The following is a 10,883-nucleotide window of genomic DNA, read 5'->3' as shown; positions in this document are numbered from 1 at the left end:
CAGTACCTTTGTCCTTATGACGTTCTTCTGAGGTTCCTTTTTATCATACTCAGAAATTGAAAATCGAAGGTGTATGGATATCAAGCAACGTAAACAGGAAAGGCTAATTGTCAACATGTGGTGAATTCAAAAAGGTGTCTTGGAACGACATACCGACGACAGTCCAAGAAATGCCAACACATTCAAGATCTAGGTTCAAGGAGGAAGGTGATGACATTCTTGGCAATGATCTCTCTCTCTCTCTCTCTCTCTCTCTCTCTCTCTCTCTCTCTCTCTCTCTCTCTCTCTCTCTCTCTCTCTCTCTCTCTCTCTCTCTCTCTCTCTCTCTCTCTCTCTCTCTCTGTCTCTGTCTCTGTCTCTGTCTCTGTCTCTGTCTCTGTCTCTGTCTCTGTCTCTGTCTCGTCTGTCTCTCTCTCTCTCTCTCCATCTCGTCTGTCTCTCTCTCTCTGTCTCGTCTGTCTCTCTCTCTGTCTCGTCTGTCTCTCTCTCTGTCTCGTCTGTCTCTCTCTCTCTGTCTCGTCTGTCTCTCTCTCTCTCTCTGTCTCGTCTGTCTCTCTCTCTCTCTCTCTCTCTCTCTCTCTCTCTCTCTCTCTCTCTCTCTCTCTCTCTCTCTCTCTCTCTCTCTCTCTCTTCATGACTCCTTTCCCAGGAGAGATCATGACAGAGAGTGAGGAGACACCAAACTTCTCGTCGAGCAATGGGGCAATGGTTTGAAACAAGAAGCAAGCGAATGAACAAACAGGAAAAGAGTAGAGAGATTACGGGAGGAAACAGTGTAACGTGCAGGTAAGAGTGTTGATTGGGTTGTGGTTAAAAAGGGGTAGAAAATATCACAGGTAGGGATAGGGGCACAACATGGATGTTGTCCTGGCACCATGTGTTTGAGGTCCTTGGGGGAAGAGTGCTATTGAACAGTCTAATGATGGATTGTACATACATACATACATCCATTCATACATACATACATACATACATACATACAGTCAGACCCTGCGTACTTGCGGTTCATATAATGTGACCTGCTTCACATCGATGGCCTTCACAAATTCACAGTTTTATTCGCAGGGTTTTTTTTTTTTTGCATACTATGTGGAGGCTCATATTAGAGCAAACACACACAACGTATAACAAAGGGAGCTGGAGATAAGAGGGGTGGGAGAGGAAGTACAAAACAGTGGGGAACGAGACATTAGATCTGTGGAAGGAAGAGGGATTGGGGTGGGGAACACGAGGTAAACAAGATGGACATCACAGGGATTTTCAGGAAGGAAAGTAGTGAATTTGAAGGTGGTGGGTTTGGGGTGCATTAACGGGGGTAGAAATTTTCATGGTTTTGGATTGGGGATGATCTGAGATGGTGGTGAACAGCTGTTTTGAAGAGCTGGAGGGAAGAGTGGGATTGAAGTGTGTGGGAGTTTATTCCAGAGATGGGATAAAAGTGGAATGAAAGAGTGAAGGTGAGCAGTGATTTTTGATTTTGGTAGTTTTACCAGAAGGGGTTGCTGGTGGACCTTGAACGCCCTGCGGAAATATTAGGTGGGTGGGTGGGTGAGGGGGGCACAGATCACAGTGGGAGCAAGGGGTTGGGGGCGAAGTCAGAGAGGAGACAGAAGAAGACAGAAAGACCACCGACCTGCCTGCGGTGAGAGAGTGAGAGACCCAAAGACTAAGCCTCACCACAAGAGATATCAATTATTCCAAATGCCTTGGTTTCCACAGCGTAAAGCTGAGAGAGGTGTGAGGCAGGAGCACCAGCCCAGAGGGGGGGGGGGCAGTACTCCATAAGGCTGCTGATGAAAGCTTTCTGTCTGGTCAGGAGCTCAGGTGGGCCAAGGAAGGACTTTGCATGATGGAAGATGCCCAGTGGATATGAATTGGAAGAAATGATTTCCTTTCTAATTGGATGTACGTCTGCATTGGAAGATAATGTCCATGTTTATTGGACTATTATGAGTATCTCATTTCTTGGACGTTTCAGCATGTTGATGTCTTAGTGTTCATTTTTTTCTGAGTACCATTACCTAAAATGCTCGTCAACATTATTTATCCACTAGTACGTGCCTGTACATGCGTGGCCGTAGTGCAAACCAAAATATAAAATAAAAATAAAAACTTTCAAACAACCACACAGGCCGTTCCTTCACTCTCATAAATGACGACTGGATTGGGGCATTGTGTTTATCTATAAATGCGAATAAGAAATCGAGAAATTATTTGAATACAGTAAGTCATCACTATCCGGAAGTGGTGTGTGCCCATATGGAATGTTCACATGCATTCCACGAATTATCGCTTTCATTGAAGTAACAACTGCTGTGATACTTACACACAGAGTTAATTAAAATCCAAATTTAAATCAAGTTTACCTCCCTCAACAAACACAGGACGTTCCTTCACTCTCGCGTGGCCGTACGTGTGTGACCGTACGAAAAAAGAAAAAAACTTTCAACGACGTAAAAGTAAACGACGACTGGATTGGGGCATTGTGTTTATCTATAAATGCGCGTAAGAAATCGAGAAATTATTAGAATACACCAAGTCATCACTATCCGGAAGTCCGTACGTTGTAACCCGTAATGGGGAACGCGGCTGAGGATCTCTTCCCCAATGGCCACGCCTACGCAGCAACGAGTCCTGTCATTGGTTGGTAAATAAATGGCCATAACTTGGGAAGCACTTGTCTGATTAATATCAAACCTTGAAAAGGCACATACTCAGGTCCCCAGCAATATAGCTGGCAAGTTTCAATGAGATCGGACCAGTGGTTGTCGAAAAACAGCGGTCACACACACACACACACACACACACACACACACACACACACACACACATTGCTGGAATTATAGATAGATAATTAAAAATCCTCAATCATCTCCAAGAGTTGTATCATTGAGGATGTGTCATCTGTGAAATTGTTTAGGAGTGATGTTACTGGACAGGCACATGGATGTCAAATTGCCTTTTGCTCCGTCGCTGCTCCCTCAAAATGTTGACACAAATAGACTGACGCCATCTCACATATTGCAGCATGCGGTTGTCGGTTGCTTATTTTGAGGCACACCAATGCCGCAAATACAATTCCCCAGTGGTTTGGGTTGGGCTTCTATAATTTCCATGGGGTACAGTGTTACCACTGCTTGGGAAATATACCAAGATCTTGTAAAATTCAGACACTTTTTACCAAGCCATCTGTATTTCTAAATAATTTGATGAAAATTAATGAGTTAAGAAGTGATGTGTAATGATCTACATAAGCTTAGAAAATCTTGTCAAAAAAAAAAAAAAAAGGAAAAAACTTTTTCGGGGGAATGGAAACACTGCGGGGATTCCAACATTCTATTACCTACTCTTTTTGAAAGTTACTATGACAGTTACTGGAAGTTACCATTTAAAAGAGACACTCAGATTAATGTCCCTCCAAAGGATGGTGTCCTGACCAATGCAACTTCCTCTCTTTGATGCCCGAATATGACAGTTTATAGTTGACTCAGTAATCAGACCCAGACCAGACAGCTATTTTTGAAACATCAGTCCCACAATGTGAGATGAGCCAGCTGAGGAACAGAGGCTCTAAGATACCACACTTTCAGACACATCACTTAACAGATAGGGATTTGAAGATGAGACCAGTAGCTAACATTCAATTTCTATAGATTGCATTGTTTTTATTTTTGCAATATTTCACATTCTCAGAAAGGTAATATGGTCTATCAGAGATTTTATTATGTCATCTCAACATGGTTTTACGGTCCGATGCACAATGTTGTTTGTGTTATTGTAACTGGACCCAATCGAAAGCTGCGCTTAAGTCTAATGGAGAGTCTTAAGATCGACTTTTTAAACAGTTGCTGAACCTGAGTTGGGAGATTGACATCATTATTGTTTCTCAAATAGGGTGGTGGAGTTGTTACTCTTGCAGTCTCATAGGTCTATGAAGGTGCCCATCAAACTTGGCAGAACTAGAACAATTTTCACCTGAAGAATGGGCAAAGATTTCATCATCTCGCTGTGTACCCACTGTGTACCACTTATACCCACTGTTTCCAGGCATCAACCAAAATCTAACCAGCTTTTTGCTGTCACCTTCCCAACTCATCTGTTAAGATTCATCCGAATCCGTTCATCACTTTTTGAGATATTGTGCTATAAATCATATTTGGCCCCATCTATCAACGGTGAAGAATCACTTGAAAATAATTGAAATCTCGTATCCGGATGCGAATCTTCATCAAAATCGAATCGAATCGTTTTTGTCACACACCCAACCTGTCCACCAAATGTTGTACAAATCCATCCATAAGTTTTTGAGATATCATGCTCACAGGCAAACAATGGTGAAAATAACCTCCGACCAGATGGGATTATTCTCGAGTTCAAGCTGCAGCCTTTGAGAGCTACCTGCAGAGAAATTTCACAAATCAGAACTTGATTCAATGGCAGCTTAAGATTCAGAAAACGAAGTGCATGATGCAAAGCAGTCGCAAAGACGGCAATAATTTTCCAGCCACCTTATCTTGTCAAGCTTGAGTAGTTCCTCTCTTTGAAACACTTTGAAGAAGTTTCTTGAAAATGTTTCTATGTCCCAGCATAAACATCAATAATTTTGGTTCAATGTGCATCTGTACACAGATGCTCACACAGATGTCAAGGCCCTTGAACGACAGAGGGAGGTCAGCACACAAACAGCAGGGAACAACGCAACAGAGAGACAGGGCGCACACTGAGGCACATCATTAGTCGAGATATTTAAATGGACAGACTGCATGAGAAGGTTAAATTTCACAGTACTGGTGGAGTTGAGTCTGATGATCTTCACTTTTCTTTTTTAGTTTTATATTTCCACTGCTATGTAGCATAAGGTCAGAACTACAGCTCTCCACCATTTCCCATCTTGTGCTGGATATCATACTTCTTCCATAGTAAAGTGAATCTGATTTTTTTTTTTCTATTTCGAATGCAGCCTGTGGCTGCTGGTTGTATCATGGTGGGAGTGTGGCTGTACTGCTAATGCAGTGTCCTTTGTTTACAGTAAGCTGGTAATTATTTTGCCAACCATGGAAGGATGACTGGTTGAGTCAACCCACCTATTGTTATTATTTAATGGAATGACAGGAGCTCAAACTCAAGACCCAAAGATCGTAAGGCAGCCACCTTTACAGTGAAACCAAACCAGGCTTCGTGAGTCGAATGATGATGAATCTATACGAATAAGTGTGTGTGTGTGTGTGTGTGTGTGTGTGTGTGTGTGTGTGTGTGTGTGTGTGTGTGTGTGCGTCAGTGTCAGTGTCTCTCCTCCATAATGCCAAAACCATCAATCCTGGCAGGCTGAAACCTTGCATGCATATGAAGAACACGCCAAAGAAGTGCATGACTGAAAATTGGGTACTTGCGTTAATTAAAACACCCCTTTTGAAGATAATTAACGGCCTTATTTAATTATATCCTTCATCAGGTGCATCCTCGGTCCCCGCTCTCGATGGAGTCTCAAGGCGCCATGTTTTTTGGCTTACTTCATGGAGCCTTAAGGAGTACTGCTCCCCCACCTCTGGGCTGGTGCTCCTGCCTCACACCTCTCTCAGCTTTACGCTGTGGAAACCAAGGCATTTGGAATAATTGGTATCTCTTGCAGTGAGGCTTAGTCTTTTTGGCTTTTTTGGCTTACTGTTTTTTGGCTTTTTTGGCTTTTTTGTGTTGACTTGGAACAGGCCACAACAAATTCTTAACGATAAAGTTTTTGTTTTTTTTTCACTTTCCTCACTCGTATTATCAAATGCCTGTTCATCATAGTGAAGAATCACTGGGTACATTGTAATGATAATAAACACCCGTAGATGCCAACGTTCATGGCTTTATTTCATTTCCACACATGCCATAACATGGAGAATCTCGTGAACTAAGCCAAATTACTAAATTTAAGCTCCAGAATTGAATATAGCAGCAGTTCCGACTCCTAAAAAAAATAGAGTTCATTTGTTCAATTCGGACATTGCTTGGGTGTTTCCTGGTGCATGGATTTATATGACCAATTGGCAATCGATAATCGCTTGCCAAGCCAGCCATTCTGTTGGAGTGCTTGCTTGAGCGCTTAAGCCACTTGGCCAGTGCTCACAAAGCTGCTTTGTTGTTCGTTTCAAATCCACCGGAAGTAATATCTGTCACTTTGCTAATGGAAATTCCAATATTTGCATGATTGCTAAAATAAAACAAAAATAAATAAATAAATAAACAGTAATTTTCACCCTTTAAAAATCGTGTGAATAAATTATTGAAATATGAGCTGATTTTTGCGATCCTTTTCTCACCTGTGTTGCGAGTAGAGCGATCTGCTGTGCTGTGCTTGAAAATGAGGTGTATAATCCGTGTTTTCTGAATCAAATTGATGTGAGAAACAGGATTGAATGAGACTCACATTCTTATACTGTAAGTGAAGAAAAAGATGAAGAAGGAAGATATTTTCCGCTCAGTTTTGTAGAGAACATGGGGGTTAAAAAGAAAAAAAAAGTTGCTGTTTGGGCACGTTTTATCATCCTGGTAATGCCCTGGTACTCTGCCTACCCTCCCCTCATACTTCCTTCCCTTCTGTTATGCTTCCTTGCCTTGCTCTGCTGCCTTAATTCCCCTTACACTGCATTCCCTCCTCCTCCCCTCACACTTCCTTCTCTTGCCCTTCTGCTGCCTTCCATTCCTCTCATGCTAACCTTTCCCTCCCCTCACACTGCCTTCCCTCCATTCACGCTGCCTTTCCCTCCCCTCACACTGCCTTCCCTCCCTTCATGCTGCCTTTCCCTCCCCTCACACTGCCTTCCCTCCCTTCACGCTGCCTTTCCCTCCCCTCACGCTGCCTTCCCTCCCCTCACGCTGCCTTTCCCTCCCCTCACGCTGCCTTTCCCTCCCCTCACGCTGCCTTTCCCTCCCCTCACGCTGCCTTTCCCTCCCCTCACGCTGCCTTTCCCTCCCCTCACGCTGCCTTTCCCTCCCCTCACGCTGCCTTTCCCTCCCCTCACGCTGCCTTTCCCTCCCCTCACGCTACCTTCCCCTCCCCTCATGCTGCCTTCCCCTCCCCTCATGCTGCCTTCCCCTCCCCTCACGCTGCCTTCCCCTCCCCTCACGCTGCCTTTCCCTCCGCTCACGCTGCCTTCCCCTCCCCTTACACTGCCCTCCGTCTCTCCCACCTCCTCTTAATGTTGCCGTCAGCAAAGCAACAGGTTGTGTTTGCAAGTATTAGAATAAAGGTAAACTGAGAACACCCAAACTCTCACTAGCTCACACAGCAGGACAGGGGTACCAGGTAGTGTATTGTACTTGCCTTTGCGATATCAAGCTTGGAGTTGACCACTCTAAACACTGTTGTTTTGCTGCTTTACAGGCAGAAGATCAAATCATAAAGTGTGCCAATCTTAAGGGAATTTAATGTTGTCGTCCTTTAAAAGGTAACAATGCACCAGCTGCCATGTCTGCTAGCAATTTATTGAGGACGTCAAAGATCTGATGTTCCTTGAAAAGTATACAGGCCAAATTCAAAATTACTGATCTCGTCTGACTTATCTCCGGCATTCCTGATAATGAATATATCTCGGCGCGACTTATATACGGTATTCTTAATGATGAATAGTCAAGATGAATCTGATTCATCAGATTGACTCATCCTGCTGCTACGGGGTTGAGTATAATGACGATGATTCTTCAGGAAGTAGAATGTAGGGGCATCGTGCAGACAAACCATGACTTGTTTGGATTGATATAACATAGCCGTTCCCTTCACAAAGCTGGCCTCCATGGACGGGTGGCAATAAGGAAGCCATTGAACTTTTTGGTCTAAATTAAACATCGTGATGTCGTTGAGTTGCATTCAAGGTGTGATTTCTCCTACCTAAATTGGTTTCGATGCTGTGGGACAGTGGATCTTGATCGTCCCTTTTGGCATTACACTGTGACGAGCAATAGTTACTTCTGGCCACCAACTTTGAGGTTTATCAGCTGTTTAACCCACTTGTCTGTACGTCACACAACATCTACTGATCATAGACTGCATAATACCCAGTGTCTTTGTAACAAAAGCTTTCCCTAATGCCCATTTCTGATATGATCACTTGCATATGTTCATTTCTTTAGAGCCTCCTTCCCAAAATATTTCGATTTGTGCTGTTTGACGGAAGATAACGGTCTATTTCTGCAACTGTGACACAAAATGTACATGCTCAATAATTCTACAGCTGCAGCTATCTTCCACAAGAAAGCACAAATTCTGCCAAAGGAGCATTCATTTGACTCTGTCTGGGTCGCGTGTAATATCAGGCAAGTAAAATGATTTCAAAATTTAATAATTGATCTTTTGAGAAAAGTTAAAAGTGATGCATGCTTCACTTTGTTTTAGCAGTATATTATATACTGTATAGATGTATTTTACTAGCAGTTGACAATAGTTACTGTGAATGTGGAAATTTTCCCCAAAATATGGTCACTTCTAAGTGCTGACATTGTCATAATTTTTTTCATCTTTTGGTGTAACGTTCATAAACATACAAGTTTGAATGCATGGAATTTTAACTCGGGGAAGGGTATTTGGAGGTTTTCTGATTCTACTTGATCATTGAGTGACGTAAGGTGAGGAATGGCCCTATCTCAAATATGCAATGGTTTGAATGAGAGAGTGAGATATCAGCATTCAGTGAATATTGTCACGAGCCGAGCAGAGACATGGTCCCAGGGGTCCAGATGATCAGACAAAAGGAATTGTGTGCTGCAGTCACGACTGTCCAAACAAGCTTCTTGCAGTGATTCAATCGCAAAGTTTACTGAGCGATGAATTCTTGCGTTTGCGATCGATAATTTATTTTATGTGAGCTTAACCGTTTTCCATGGTAACGACAGTAAATAGAATATATTAAGCCGGTGCTGTTACAAAAATATACAGCTTCATTTAATTACTACTCAGATATCTCCAAAAACTTTACAGTCAATATCAATGGAATGATTATACAACAAAGCATAAATTATTAAAACTGTTCACCTTGGATAGGCATTAAAGGTTAACCACAAAGATCTGACATCCTTCACTTCAATATACAGTACAGTAAAATCAATCGTAAATGTATTGTTGTGTGAACGGCCATAAGGAGGAAACGTTGGCAAGATGGCCGAGTTATGTAAATAATAAACGTCTCTTTGAGCATAAGTGTCTGGTTTCTCTGTAAACATTATACGACATGTATCAAAGTGTGTTCAGAAGATGATCAACCTGACTCCTCACTTTCATAATGTGTTTAATTCCCTCCCACCATTATTCTGCTAATAAATAATCCTTTAAATCATTCCCTTCGTCATCTGTCCATGTCCTTGCTTTAACAAAATTGCTTCCAGCTCCAGAAGACAGCAACCCCCCACCCCCCTCAAAGGCAAAAAGCAGGGCCTTGTGACCATGCATAAGGTGAGAGCCACAACGAGACTGCCAATTTCATGGACCCGCCCGAGGCGCTAGAAACCTCAGAAGCTATGAGAAGCCACTGGAAGCTATGAGAAGCTGGGTGATGAACCAATCAGAGCGCAGATATGCATGGTCACAAGGTAATGAAAGCTGATTAGTGGGGGCAGAACAGAGAGTTAATAGTTCAGTTCAACGTCTGCGGAGTTGAGAGAACCAGCCAGTTTGGTTGAGTCTCGCCGAGTCCAGTGAGTTGGGGATAGAAAAGCTTGAGCTGGCAAACAGAAAGGGCTGTGAGCAAGAGAGAATTGGAAAATAAACTTTAAGGATGATAGTTCAAGCGTTGGGCAGTAACAGCATGTGTGTGCATTGGCCGCATTCCTGGACGTTATCCAGCCTGTCATCTCTCTCCCGCTGAGACTGTAGAAGTAAAATAATTCCATCTTGTGAAATATGAGCATGGACATTTTGGTCATAGAAAGCTCTATGGATCACATGACTATTGCAAAGCACTGGTGTTTCTGTATTAATCACATTGAAACAAATATTTTTCATATTGGGATGTGTTCTTTGTCCACAAATTATGTACTCATCTATATTTATTTTTGCTTTTAAACAATATGGAAGTATAAAATCTGTTGTAAAGTAGAGGTCACTTTATCACAATATAAAGAATGGTTCACCAGGAAACATTGTTTGCAAAGGTGCTGAGATAGATTTGAGATCGACTTCAATTGTATGCAGGGTAATTATGCTTATCAGGTCTCTCAAAATGACAAGGTCAGAGCTCATTAAATTTGCAGAGTTGATAGTGACAGGCCATGAGCAAATGTTCATTATACTATTGTCTTGTTAATAAACTGATATATCTTTCCATATTAAACCTGAGGATCATTGATTAATCAATATAATAATAACAAGTGGTGCCAGGCAAAACAAATCCCGCCAATTTAAGGCATAAAGTTATTTTGGGGTTCAAATTTAAATTTGGTACATCCTTAACCTGAATGTTGATTATAAGGAATAGAATAAGGAATATTTTAGTCTTAGTTTGAAGTCAATTAAACCATTTTTGCGAAGTTATGACCGTAAAATGATTTTGACCTTGACCTTTGATCCAATTGGACCCAAAAATTAATGGGGTCGTCCAAGGTTCATTGCCCACCTGTGGATTCAATTTGATAGTGTTTGCTAAAGCCGTTTTGCCACAAAGTTGCTAACAGACAGACAGACAAACAAACAAGCAGTCATAGACTGGTACTTACGAAATCGTCAACTTGACCTCTGACCTTGGCTAATAAAGGCTGTCTCTAGAGAAGGTAGCGACGCAAACCAGAAGTTTCTACGATGATTCTGTACCAAACCATCAAAAATCGAATGTTTTGGATGTTTGATCTCACTGTGGCCTTGACCTTTGACAGATTTTGACCAAAATCTAATCAGCGCTAGCCATCACACTCCT

The 10,883-nt window shown here is 42.2% G+C and overlaps 1 long non-coding RNA gene across 3 annotated transcripts in view; it reads left to right on the top strand.

Annotated features, from left to right (window-relative positions):
• The first annotated feature begins 554 nt into the window (after positions 1-554).
• LOC147025306 (uncharacterized) overlaps positions 555-10,883 on the top strand; it is a 54,272-nt gene continuing 43,943 nt past the window's right edge. Inside the window, exon 1 of one of the 3 annotated variants that reach the window (XR_015059448.1) lies at positions 555-786. This is a non-coding gene — a long non-coding RNA (uncharacterized LOC147025306). The remainder of the gene's footprint in view (positions 787-10,883) is intronic. The other 2 variants (XR_015059450.1, XR_015059451.1) reach the window with 2 other exon arrangements.

The sequence above is a fragment of the Eptatretus burgeri genome, chromosome 6 (assembly GCF_056783735.1).
Source record: "Eptatretus burgeri isolate ZD-2024b chromosome 6, Ebu_testis_v1, whole genome shotgun sequence".
In the NCBI taxonomy this organism is placed as follows: Eukaryota; Metazoa; Chordata; class Myxini; order Myxiniformes; family Myxinidae; genus Eptatretus; species Eptatretus burgeri.
The sequence above is the reverse complement of the archived record's forward strand: the minus strand, read 5'-3'. Positions and strand labels throughout refer to the sequence as shown.